The sequence below is a fragment of the Mus caroli genome, unplaced genomic scaffold, assembly GCF_978045245.1.
Source record: "Mus caroli unplaced genomic scaffold, Mus_caroli_1 scaffold_17, whole genome shotgun sequence".
In the NCBI taxonomy this organism is placed as follows: domain Eukaryota; kingdom Metazoa; phylum Chordata; class Mammalia; order Rodentia; family Muridae; genus Mus; species Mus caroli.
The window spans coordinates 40085581-40099913 of NW_028227272.1; the positions used below are offsets into that span (position 1 = coordinate 40085581).

A 14333-nucleotide genomic window follows, 5' to 3' on the forward strand; every position below is an offset into this window, starting at 1 on the left:
GTACCCTCAGCAGACCTATCAGAGTACAGCTTCAAAACTGTAGCATATACAGAGAGGACCTGTGCTGCTCTGGGTAGGACCTGCGCTTGCTGCTTCAGCCTGTCTTAATAGCAGCTTTGTGTAGTTGATTCAGGCCTTGTTCTCCTGGCGTCAGTCCTGCCCATCTCTTCCACCCTTCCTGCCTCCTCTTCCACAGATTCCCTTAGATCTGAGGAGAGGAATTGTTGGTCACATCTCATTTAGACTCTCTCTCTGAAATAGCTGGCAGTGGTCTCTGCATTTGTTCCTATGTGTTGCTGAAGGAAACCCCTCTGATGACTGACTAAAGCATTGATCTTTGAGTAGACCGAATATAATTTTGAGTCATTTTATTGAATTTTTAAAAACTGTATGTCAATAATATTTGCTTTATCCGAGCTGGGATATCTAATTTCTGGTTTTTGGTCATGCAGGCTGTGTCTAGCATGAGATGCATCTTCAGGAGTGGGCCCTAAGTAAAATCAGAGATTGTTTGGCCCCTCTTATGAGTTCTGTGCCCTCATTGGCCTCATGTATTTTGCAGGCAGGACACATTGTAGGCAAAAGTGTTGGTGCTTATATTTCTACTTCAGTAGCCTGAAGAATATCTTCCCACACCAAAGACACTAGAACATGAGGGTGAAGGTTTCATGTAAAATATCCCTTAGGAGCCGGGCGTGGTGGCGCACGCCTTTAATCCCAGCACTCGGGAGGCAGAGGCAGGAGGATTTCTGAGTTCGAGGCCAGCCTGGTCTACAAAGTGAGCTCCAGGACAGCCAGAGCTATAAAGAGAAACCCTGTCTCGAAAAACCAAAAAAAAAAAAAAAAAAAAAAATATCCCTTAGGATTCTTAGTCATGGAAGTAGTTTATAGTCTGAATTAAATCTCCTGGTCAGGCCACTTCTCCTGGGCCCCAAATGAGACCATTTTAATGCCCTGAGTGAGTTAGCAACTTTACTAATAGTTCAAGAGGCATCTCTAATCCGACTCAACAAGTAAAGAGCAAAAACATTTCTCTACTCTACATGTATCTGGGCCCATTAAATTTTCATAAGAGAATTGTGCTAACTAGAAGTCATCAGAAAGACATAGTCAGAAAAATTGTATACTAAGTATAATGGCGAATCTTAGTTGTCCACTTCACAGATCTGGGAGCAGCACACCTCAGTTGGGGCATGTGTCTGTATTTGTGAAATATTTCAAATGCTAGTTGATAGAAAGCGGGGCACGGTGCACTGTGAGCAGTGATGGCCCTAGCCTAGAAAGATAGCTTAGTAACCTTGAGGAAGCCACCCAGCAATCACTACGACGCTGTGCTCTGTCCTGTAGCTTCTGCTTCAGTTCCTGCCTTAGCTTCCCAGGATAATGGACTGGTCTGTAATCCAAACAAATTCTTCCCTTACCAAAATTTGTTTTAGACAGTATTTCATAGAAATAAAGAAATCGAACTTGTACACATACTAAAGGTAAAATACTCTCTATCTTTACAGTACACTCTACTGTTGTTCTCTTCAGTAATAAGGACAGTACTTTCAATGCTGGGTTGTGTTGGTATGGGGGGTATTATTCATGTATTCTTTCATGGAAACTATTCCCTAAACATCTAGCTCACAACTGCCTCTTGTATCAGTTTTTGGCTATAGTGTTTTGTGCCCAGTAGGCTGTCTTTATCTTTTGGATTTTGGTTTAGTTTAGTTCCTTAGCTTATAATAATACGATATCATCTCCCTTTTGTGCAACTATGATGCCACTACCAGGGCCCTGTAAGGAAATGCTTACTTTATGTCATGCCAGGGACTGTGCTTATTTTGTTATAGGCCCATATGGGGAAGCACCATAAATAATCCTGTAGGATATTTAGATAATCACCATTTTAAATACAGGGAATATGTAACTTGCCTGAAATCTAATTGTCTGGTGGCAAATTCTAAGCACTTAATCATCCTACCTGGTAACTCTAGTGCTGCCCAGAACACTGTACACCTGGGCTAGGGCCAGTGATCACAGGACTTGCTGGTTGTTTATTTGTCACCACATTACAAGAATGGACCCAGTTGACATCAACCTTGTAACTATTGCGTAGGACTGACTTTAGAGGGAATAAAATTTATGACTCTAGCCCAGATTGAAACTGACTAGTTAGAGACTCTTTTAGCGGTACTATTTTATCTGCCTAGCAGAAATGGTCTGCCCTGTCTCCTTTTCTTTCCTTGGTGATGTTGTAATAACAGTGTCTTCTGGAAGGATTAACAAGTAACTAACTATTTCCTTAAGTGGCTGATAAATAACTCTAGTCTGTTAATAATTGTCCATGTGTTTCAGGTAGCTCTGCATAATCTAAGGCAGTCTTATATATCCCGCACCCTACACTGGTCAGTGTTTCCTTGATCTCTTATGCCAGATCACTGTTAACATGAAGCAAATCACATAAATAAAAAATGTAAATATTTAAAATAATTCGTGAGTGTAATTTGTAAGTGATGCATGCTAATGAGTCTGAGCTGTCAGTCAGTGCTACATATATGTAAGTTTTCACTCCACAGTATGAAAGAATAAACATGACATAAATTTTATGTGTCGTGCTCTATTTTTTTAACACATGGTGGTGATAAATGCATCCGCTTGCACACAGTAGATGCTCACTGAATCTTGCTGGTTTAGTGAATAAATTAGTCTGTACTAGAGACAACAGATTTTCAGTCCTGAGTTGTTCTTGTTGTCATTTCACTCTGCATAATTTAAATAAGTTTTACTAAGATGATTAAAAATGTGTTATTGAATTACTGTGTAGATCCTAGAGTAATGGGATGACAAAGACCCTGTGTGTACCCTGATGAGGAGGCAGAGTGTGTTCTCTGTAGGCACACCTAGTGGAGTTGATGTGTGATTGAATTAATTTATTTCTCAAAGAAGAGATAGGTTTACTACTTCCATATGGCACTTTGTAAAGTTTCTTTTACCTCTACCTTACCAATTAATATTTAATGCTATAAAAATAAAGTTTATAATCAATAGTTAGCTATCTATGAACCTAAGTAGAGTAAAATTTAAATAGTTAATAAATACTCTTATTCAACAGATTTTAGATGTTAGATTCAAGGTCCAACATCTTAGTTTTTATGTGTATATATTCTATTTTTATATCTTCATTGTCACTACCCTATGCACTTTAAATTATACACACTTGCATAATGTACAATTATCCTATACATTTAAAGATTCCATAAAATTTTAAATGTTTAAGGTATATCAGGGGTTGCAAAAAAATACTAGTTTATATGGCTTGATATACATTACTTATTTTCTCTCATAAGACATTCAAATTTCTTATAATTTTCAGTACCATACAATTATCTTCTATATTTATTTACTTATTGTTTAATCTGAATATTGTGTACATGTTTGTAGGTTAGAACCTGAATCAAGGCACAGGTGTAAGTCAGAGGATGAACTAAGGAGTCAGTCCTTCCACCATATGGATTCCAAGGATCAAATTATGGTCTTTAGAAGTGGCAACAAATGTCTTGAGCCTTTTCACCAGCTCTAAATGTATCTTTTAACATATATTTTTATCTGTTTCCAATAATATGAACAGATGCCTAGAACTAAACCTATTGAGAAAAAAATTCAAACTTTGACTTTTAAATACCTACATATGGCAACCTTCCAGAAGGTTCTTACCAATTCATGCTCACGTCAGTTTTATGTGTGATGCTATTTTATTGAGCCATCATAAAAATAATTACCTATGGACCCTTTGAGCAAAGTTTACTGACCTTATCATGTTGCTGTTAACAGCTAGGCTTAGATTACATAAATACTTCCTTTTTCATTCAGAAAGAATTATGAAACTCCTAGTTTGGAGAATTTAGCTTGTATCCTTTGTTTGTTTGTTTGTTTATTTTCTCACATGTGACTGTCAGCTTCAGGCATTAAACTGGGCTTGCATTGGGGCTCTGTACCAGTCCCTGCTTCCCTGGCAGGTAATCCAGGGGGTCAGGCTGAGGCACTGTGCAGTATGCCACCTATTTTGGAAGCAGTGCTTCTCATAGACTCAGTCTGCTAGTGATCTGTTGTACCTAAGTTAAAGGAGCATTCAAAGTTTTCTTTCTGCATGATTTTTGTGGACTGCTCTGTGGAAGCACTTTGTTGACTCGCCAGTGTTCTAGCAGAGTGAGGGCAGATGAACCGGAGGAGTTCTGTCTCAGAGAGCAGCAGTCATTTGTATTAGCAAGGCATTAGGCCTGGAAGAACACCAAGAAAAAAAATCACTTGTAAGTATTTTCCTAGTCCTCTAGTGAGAACATTTGCATTGCAGAGGCCATGGTGAGTCTCAGTGGCTTGATGACACTGCTGAGATGCTGTGTGCATACATTCACATATATGAGTCGTACCTGTGGGAACATAGGAAGATCAACAACTCCATCGTCCTTATACACTGCAATCTCTCCTGCTGATCTGTACAAGTTGTATCAGTACAAATTCTGAATTTGGTTCGGTAAATTAATTTCTGCTTACATGACATCTCTTTTTTCCATTTCAGAGTTCCTGATAAATTGCAAGTCTGTGCCTCATAGCTGCACAGGTATGTATGTGAATTTCCTATAGCTATGCAGATATAATGTATTAACTGTTGAGTTACTACATCTTGTTCATTAAAACTGCTTATAGATGTCATAATAAGCAATTGTTAATTTTTGATCGTTTGTCTTATAAATATTGACAGTTCCAAAGAACTGTACTTTGTAACACATTGCATTGCACATCACTGTAAGAATCAGACACACATTTCTAAGATTTGATGAGGCAGAATAATTTTAATTACAAAGCATTCATCTGGTGAATTCGAGAGTACTTTATAGGACTGTGCTGGTAAAGCAACTGGCATCTGAGGTTAGACCAGTAGAGAAGCACTGTCTTTGGCATCTTTGTTTTATTATCAAAGTTCTTTGATGTGCTTCAAGTTGTTTGTTTGTAAAGGTTGCTTTAGGTCAGGATGGCTGCATACCTACTCTCTTCTGCACTGTCTCAGTCACCAGATGAACCTGGACAGGGTGGGAGTGTTTGCACTGGTTTAAAATTTCAGCCATGCAGTGTTGTTGTTTCTGGGCAACATGCAGGAATTCAGCAAAGCTTGGTTGCACCTGCTCAGTTGTTGCTCACAGCTATGTCATAGGAGGGGCAGCACAGATAAGCTTGTTAGCAGTTTGTCTGTGCTGTGGTTTATCTATGTTTCATGTACTCTTGAATTGGAAAGATAGGAAGTATAGACTTTGGGCCATTATAACACTCACTGGTTATAGTGTTCAGATACTTTTACTTAATTCTTTGTTTTGTGTCTCAAATGCTCAAATATTTTTACTATATCTCAACTGCCTTAGATAATGTATATCTCACATAGTGTATCTCTGGAGAAAACCATGTTGATAATTTTTTGTCCTAAGAGAGAGATTTTGTGTTTGGCTTGATTTCACCATGTTGGCAGCCCCACTGTGTGGGGCTGGATGTAGTTATTGATCCATTTAGCTGAACAGATTTGAAAGCATTTGGCTATTAGTGGACACGTGGGGCCCATTCAGAAAGTGTAAGAGTATATTGTAAGGAGATATGACTTGTGCATGTGTCTCTCCTGCAGTTGGGGTTGAAGAAGTGGGAAAACCTCTGAAATTTAGGTGTAATTTCTAGAAGAGGGACTAACATACCCAGGAAATGTTAAAGCTGCTATATTATCATTTAATCAAATCTAGCTCCGTAGTGTTTTTCCAGAGTTATTCGTAGTGCAATTCCGTTCCTTTTGTTAATAGCTTTATTTGTGTTCTGACAAACTAGGATATCTTTAAGAGATTTGAACTATTATTGAATTTATCATAGGCAAAGTTCTGTAAGTGAAATACAAACAGCTGTAATTTTATATAAAGGTATTTAATTAATTTATTCACTTGTCCCAGATTCCTGATATTGAAAACTTGTTTGTATGGCTTGTAGTAGTCTCCTTAACAAACTAAAAATACTAGAATTTAATAACACAAATTTTAAGTCTTATAACTGCTGTATTTTTCCTGCTATTAGCATACATAGAATCTTTTTTTAAAAAAATAAAACATCATTATAATATGGCCTGAATTAACCTCTTGTCTTGGGGAATAGGAAACTAGAGACAGAGAATGTAGGGGCATGCCTGTGCTCCTTACACAGTACCTTGTACAGAGCACTTGGTCAAGGCACGCTGGGCAGCATAAAGCAAGCCTGGCACTGGGGGAGCAGCCATGTGGCCCGTGCAGCCATGATTCCTGAACAGTGATAGGCTTGACTTTACTTTTCACATGGCCATCTAGATGCTGAGAAGACTTTAAGTTGAAAACAAGCTTAGATGTAAAAATCTCTTTATCTGCATTGTTAAAGATCAAGAATTACAATACCAGTATTAATTTATATGAATATTTACTGACATGCAAAATATTTTTATCCTCCCCATTATACATTTAAAGGCCGAGGCATCCATACTTAAGTTCCTTGTCACCTTGGAAACCCTTTGAAGCATAGGCATGAGCAACCCCTCTGCTAGATGCTCCAGGCCTGAGCCTTGCACACTCACTGTGCTCCCTCCTTGCCCATTGCTAGCTCATCAGCTTCACGGAAATAAAATGTGTCTTGACTTTCTTTGGGTCAGGTAAGATCAGAACATATTAAAAAGGTGTAGTTGTTTTACTAAGCAGAAAGAGTGGAACCTATATTTATTCTATACATATTTATAATTATGGATTCTGTCAGCCACTGAATCCCAACTGCAAATGCATAACAAAGGTAAAGTCAAAGTAGAGCAGCTGAGATGTGCTGTAGGTCCTTCTACGATTGCATTGTGTGTCTTGAGGTGAGCACATGATAATGATACAAGTCTTAAGACAGTAATAACTATTTATTTATTTATTTATTTAGCAACCGAGTACTTGTTCTTTGCTTGATTCAGTAACATCAGAATCCTTACTCAGGGATCAGAACAACAATGAGGACAGCATAGATATATCAGTAGTTTTTTGTTTTTTTGTTTGTTTTAGGTTTCACAGCTTACTATTTATGGGACTCAGTTGAATCTTTTGTATTCTCACTTGTAAAATTCTAAAACTATAAATTTCACAAGGTATTAATGCACTAAAAGTTGGAGAGCATGTATCACATGTTGGTGCAATGGTTAGCACATAGCAAATGCTTAAAATTCCATTCTTCTCCATGTGCCCACTTCTAAGGCTACTGCTTGCTGCCATCACCATGACTGTTTTTAGATACTGATGGACAGCCATCTGAGTAACAGGGATCTGTCCTTTTGGTCTGGAATTGTCTAATAGATTGTCTCAGAGCTGATAGTTAAAGATATGTCTGTTTCTTTGGCTTTAAGGGAGATTTTATAACTATCATAAATCAATTTACTGAGTCAGAAGAAATGTTAATATACTTTCATTGTTTCACCACTTTTTATCATTTAGAATACATGTAACATAAAATCTACCCATTTAGTCCTGATTAGGTTTAAATTTTACTGATTTTAAATATATGGATAATGCTTATTCAGACACCATAATAAGCCATTCATAAAATCTTTTTGTTTTAGAAATTTGAAAATTTTAAAACACTAAAAAAGAAAAAAAAAAGTACTATTCATTCTTTCCATCCTTCAGTTCTTGAAAACTATTTTACTTTTTGCATCAATGATTGTGACAACTTTATATGTAATGTTGACAAAATACATGATTGTGTGTGTGTGTGTGTGTATGTTTGTGTTATTTCAGTGTCTTAGGTGAATAGTTGTTCCCTTCCAGTAGGTAATCAAATTTTATAAACAGCCTTGATCACTTCTCTACAGTCAAGGGGGGAATATATTCCCCAACCTTCTCTTTTGACTTAAGGGTTCACATCTTTCCCTAATGTCTCTTCACAGTTACTCCCCTCTATTTATATTTATTGCCTCATGTTCAAATTCCTTTTTTTATAGAGCACAAATCATATAACCCCAATGAAGACCTATATATATATATATATATATATATATATATATATATATAATTTCATATTTCTTAGTATTAAAAATTAGAAGTTCAATGCCAAATTTGGGTTTTTATAAATATATTGTCTGTGTGTGTCTGGGCACACATGCACATGTGTACACATGCACGGGTTTAGCACATATGTGTGGGTGCCTGCAGAGTCCAGAAGAGTGTCAGATATCCTGGAGGTCCAGTTACAGGTATTTGTGATCTACTCAACATGGGTTTGGTAATGGAACTTTGGTCTGGAAGTGCCCCAAGCTCTTTTAACTGCTGGGCCATTTTTCCAGTTCCCAACATGATTGTTTTGTTTTTATTGAGACAATTTACTTGGAATTTTTGTATTAATATTTGAGTGACTTGGTGTACTCAGACCCAAATATAGGTCACTGTTAACTTCCTCTACAGAATTAAATATGTATGTGTTCATACACAGGTGTGTCTTAATGATAGTGCTTTTAGAGTAGAATACTGGCAATTTGTTCATAGTACACAGCTAGTAAATACTAGGTCTGAACCTATGTAGATGCTATTTTTAAGATAAACTTCATAACTAAGTCAAAGGAACATCATATCCATGGCTATGTTTTGTTTTGTAACTACGGTGATGTCAGATTCAGACACTATTGTTACTGTATAAATGGCAATCATCGACTGCTTGCTTTCTTCTCTCCTGACATTTAGCCAATGGGTATCTAGAAAAGCTTAGTGCCTTTACTCTCCCTATTCGGTGAAATTTTGGATAGACGAAGTCTATGCACATGCCTCAAGGACTTACTCTGAGTCCCACTCTGTGGCTGCAAGAGGTACTGTGAACCAGAACACACCTTGAGTCTGTGGCGTCACTCTGTATGTGTGTTCCTATCTTGTGCTGTCTTCCTTCCTCCCTTCTCTCCTCTCCCTCAGTCTTTCCCTCCTTCTCTCTTTCTTTTGTCTCGCTCTTCTGCCTCACCCTTCTTTTCTCACCTTTTCCACTTTTCTGTTTTATGTAAAGCCACTCCATAACTGGTAGGCACTGAAGGGAGCTGGCGCTTCCGTGAGAGCCTTTGTTGGCATGTGCTGTAGCCTGGCCACAGCCTTTGCTTACTCGTCCACATTAAAGTACAGGAGATTATGTACCTTGCATAAGTTTAGCATCTTACCATTGGAAACATTGTGTTTCTCACATTGAAATTTCAAAACAGAACTAGCTCATGACCCAATTTCACTAATAATTTTCTTAAGTAACCATTATACGCATAAGATTTTTTCCACCCACTATCTGTCTAGCCTGGTTTAAAATTTTATATATGTACTTTTAAAAAATTGATTAGCTGGAGACAAGCCCACTCCTCTGTTCTGTATAATAAGGATTTAAAAACTGCATGCTGAATTCTGTATAGTGTAATTAAAACTGACCCACATTTGGACCTGAGTACACCAGGACTTAGCCAAACTTGCCATGAGCTGAGTTCTGGTGGCAGATGGGAACTAATGAGGACACACTCCACTCCAGAATTTCCCAGCTGCTTGGCCCCTTTTTGTACAAACAAGGTTTGGAGCGAAGTCCGGATCCCAAGAGCATGTTCTGTAAATGTGCTGTGCCCAATGGCTTGGGAAATGTTCTCGCAAAATTATGCTGCTTCAAGGTATCCTTAAGATTTCACCTATTGTCCAGTTTGTTTGTTTGTTTTTTTAAATCAAAAGAGCTTTTACTGTTCTTGCCAACCAGTTTTTAGTTTTAAAGTGAATAGGAATCAAACACACCCCATCTTTTCTCCTGTGCCTGGCAATGGTGGTAAAGGCATTTCCATCACAACATGGAGATTTGTAAGCTGCCTACCTCAGGGACCGATGCACCTCAGGAGAAGCATGTCTCTTTGCAACCTATGGATCTCTTCAGCTGGTTTGCTGTCCTGGGACTATTGAGGCAGATGTAATTGAATCAGTTTGAGGCAGCTGGAGCTGGCATGTGGTCTCTCAGATTGCTAGCACCTGCTTGTTTTTTTGCAACTCACTAGAGTGAGAGAAGTGCCAAAACCAGCATTGGTCTTGGAGCAGCAGCTACAGCTCTCCAGATCTCACATCCCTTCCCCTCCCAGCCTCGCCACATCATCACGGGGCCTGAATTAATAAAGCCCTTTGCATGATTAGGTCTGAGGTAGAGCTTTCCTTCTCATTCTTCTCAGTATGTAGATCCTGACAGTACTGACCACGAGTCCAAAAAAATAAGGCCGGATAATGGTGATCAGGTGGCTGTGGGGCTCTCTTATCATTAGACAACTGGGTAGCCTGTGGTTTGCAGAATCATTTCAATGAATGTACCAAATTCATTTACTGTTCCAGCATAGTCTTATTGGCACAGAGAATGAGCAGTTAATGTATAACAAACTGTGAGCTGTTGTGGAATATGATAAATACACTACCTTAGCAGGGGGGAAATAAAATGGGGCTCTTTCTCCAATGTAAGAACTAAACTAATTGCCGTGGATTGCTTCAGGACTCACTGTGTACCGGATGTTACAGTGTTCTAAAGGAGAGATTTAAATCCTAGGTTCCCAGTATTTTAAAATATATACCTTTGTCATATTTAAAGTTGTAAATCTTTTTTCCAATATATTTGTATAACCTTAACTTTTCTTTGTTGCATTTAATTATTGTGCAGGAATGATCTCACTGGATCCTGATGTTTTATTTGAATTGAGATGTTATAATGTATGTTTTAACATTTCTCTAAAGAAGGTTTATTGTTGATAGTATTTTTAGAGCAGCTATGAAATAAAATCATGACTTACAGTAGGAAAATGCTATTTCATTATCATTTGGTAATTACCACATTGTAATACATAGATGCTAGGGAGAAAAGCATATGTGATGTGGCCTTGACCAAATGAAACTTGAAGACAAATAAATCAGTCCTTTAAATGACAAAATAAGGCAGGATCAATGTCAAATGAGGTTCTTAGAACTGCCGTGCCCCTTTCTCTTCTCTGTTGTTCATGGAGTACATGCCGAGTCCAGTTTGGTTCTCTTTTCCGCCAAGCCAGATTCCTCCTAAAGAGAGCAGAGTACTCAAGCATCGCCAACTGATGGAAGCTGTGTGTAACACTATACCCGTGGGCAGTTGCTGCGAAAGCATGGCATGAGTAATTGCTAAAGCTAGTCTGTGGGAATGGAGATCTCTGTGAGTTTGCTAGGGAGAATCTACAGTTGAGATGGATCATGAATAAAAACAATACATTAGGATGAATTTTCTGAAACTGAGAAGGTGAAACATCAAGAAGCTAGGGAGTAATATATGCAAATGAGCATTGTGTGAATTTATTAGCATAGACAATGACTATGAGAAGGCCTTAGTCATACATGAATCCTTAACTCTGCTAGACTATCAAATGTAACATGGCATGTTATTCATCATACAACCCGTCTTCACAGAGATTATCTCTGACTCCTCCTATCTATGTTAGACCTCTCATATGACATTTTTTATATAGTTTTATTCTTTTCTCCAAGTTCTTCAATTCACTGGTCTGAGAGTACAGTCTTAATGTCAGGAATATTCATAAAGGACTTTGTTCTCAGTAAGTTTATATAAAACAGTGTTTTAAAATAAATAAACAGGTAGTTTTAAAACACAAAAAACACATTATTCCTTTGTTGTGCCAAGGAAATGTTAGTGATCCCCCAAAAGAGACGGGAGCCAATGTGATATAACTCAGCAGGGTCTTTATTCTATTAGAGTTAGCTCCCCCCACACACCACCACCATGAAGGGTGGTTTTGGTGGTGGGGGAGCCCCGAATTTCTATCGGGGCAAGGCTTTATTGTAAGCAGCAAGCAGCGAGTACATGTGCAAGCATCTCATTGGAAAGCTCCTGTGGCCTTTCACATAATTGGCTGGTGCTGGGAGTCATATCATAAACTTAACTTCTGCTCCCCTCTGCATTGGTGGTTGTTAGGCAGGGGGTGGGCTTGTAACCTTGGTGCAGGTTTGTTGGGGAAATGACCTGGAGACTCTGGTCTTGTTGAGGGTGTAACCTGGAAACGCTGGTCTTGTTGGGGATTAGCCTAGAGACTGGAGCTAGGTTTAGGTTTTGTTGGGGGCAACTTGGAAACTAATGCTAAGTACTAGCCTGTTAGTTTACCGAAGTTCAAACTTAGGTCAGGCTTGCTAAAATGGAGTCTGAATTTAAAAGATTTGGCATTTCAGCTTGAGGGTAATTTCTGTTCTAACTGTAATGGCCAATTTTACTGTAAAACTGATTTAAGGGAAGAAGATAACATAGTTCAGTAGGAATAGTGCAGGGACTAGGAATAGAAGATCTGGATGTGAATTCTCTGCTGCTACTTGTCTGCTGTGATGCTGGGCAGCTCTACGTATTCTCAGAGATGGAGTCTCCTCATCTATAAAATAGAGTTGCAACATACCAAAGTGCTCTGGGATGCATGCTCCCACTTGCCATCACCTTCATAATTCTAGTTGTTCACTTAGTGTGGATTGTTTTGTCCATTATCCCACCTGCATTTGTTTTCTACTTACTATACTTGAGTACCCCATGGTCTATAGCCACAAGTTAACTGAACTTATAAAGTTTTCAAAGATCATTGTTTCAGAAAGAAATAAAATTTAAATAAAGTCTTTTTGATTAGTAGGTATAATTTTTCTACATATTTAGAATATTTTGAGATATGATCAGAAATTTGGCATTTGCTAATAATACTTGTTAATATAAAGAAAACTAAAAATATTCGCAGTTTTGTAAATATCTTCCTTCAATATATCTTTGACCATAAAGTTACTGATACTAATGGATTTATGTATTATTTGGACATCTGAGGGACTTCCTCAATTCTAATTTCTAATAAGAATTATGAATAAATATTTCTTTGGGTAAAATAAATGTCAAGAAATTTTTTTACCATTTTCATATTTTTAGGTTCATAAAAACAGGTTTGTAATAGGTCCTGACTTACTAAATATACAACATTGGATCTTTAAGTGGTTGTAGCTAGATAGTGGTATATGTAGCTTTATAGTGCTATTGATATGTGTGTATATTTACATATACATATAAATGTATAATATGTATATGTACATATAATATACATACTGTAAATAACTAAATTGAAAATTGGCTATAAATGTTTTTTATGGTACCTTAAGCTTATAGAGCAAGCAGGATTGCTGAGTTCAATGTTACTTGGGAAATAGCTCACTGTGTTCAACTGGAGACATTTCAAGCATAGCCTTTAATCATGTTATGCTGATGCTCCAGGCAAAGCAATGTATACTTATTAGAGTCATTGCAAGTGTCAGGATAGTATATTCCCTAGGCCAAAAGAAAATTGATTTTTTTCTCTGTAAATTTGTCATTTGAAATCATATTCAAATTTTTGTCGATCAAAAAATATGTGTATTTGCTTTCTAATTCCAGTCTTCAACAACGTAAGAAATTTCTCATTAGATGGCAGACGTAAATTATTTCCTATTAAATAATTTTAACGATAATCATGGTATTGTCTATAAGGTATCATGAAATAATCTTTATCTATTCACCTCAAAATATAACATGGAATTTAAGAATACAGGTCTGTTCATTTTATATTTTTAAAGTGATGAATTACTATTATACTGACTGGATTCTCCCTGTCTTGAAAAGGTGGTATTATCTTTGACCAAATACAGGGTGGTGTATTCTTTGTTGGGCTGAGTTGCTACAGCAAGCTTTTCTCCATGGATTGTTCTGTACACTTCTGTGGATTCGAGACTTCGGGGTCATCATCTGTATGTAAGATGCTTATGCTTCTACTTTTCTTAGGCTTGTAGACTCTAATGACCACGTAGGACATGCCTGAGACTGGCGTTATATATTGTCATAAAACGTGCAGCTTAAAACCATAGAAACATATTCTCTTATAGTTCTTGAGATCAGAAATCTGTATGATTCTGAGATTACATACAAGATTACTAGGAGTAGTGCCTTTTCAGAGTTCTGGTGGCCCGTTTTTTTTTTCCTTAGATTTTTGTATTGGTTGCATATTTATGTGGTATTCCCCTCTTTGTCTCTATGGCTTTCTCCTTTTCTTATAATGATACCAATTACTGGATTTAGATTCCACCCTAAAACGTAAATGATTTTCTCATGATCTTATTTGTTTACTAACTCCATATTTTCTTCTTTCTGAGATTGAGAGTATGCACATGAGGTTGAGTGTCATTGTGTTTTGAAACTACAGAGCAATCTGATCATTGTATTTAGCATTTGCTAGGACTTTAAGACCATATATACAAGATTCA

General features: G+C 37.4%; 1 protein-coding gene across 18 annotated transcripts in view; it reads left to right on the forward strand.

The window, feature by feature from the left end:
• Zbtb20 (zinc finger and BTB domain containing 20) overlaps positions 1-14333 on the forward strand; it is a 765654-nt gene that overhangs the window by 203364 nt on the left and 547957 nt on the right. For all 18 annotated transcript variants that reach the window (XM_085832267.1, XM_029470523.2, XM_085832261.1 and 15 more), the window contains one exon: positions 4562-4603. The gene's annotated coding sequence lies outside the window, so the exon portion shown is untranslated. The remainder of the gene's footprint in view (positions 1-4561; positions 4604-14333) is intronic.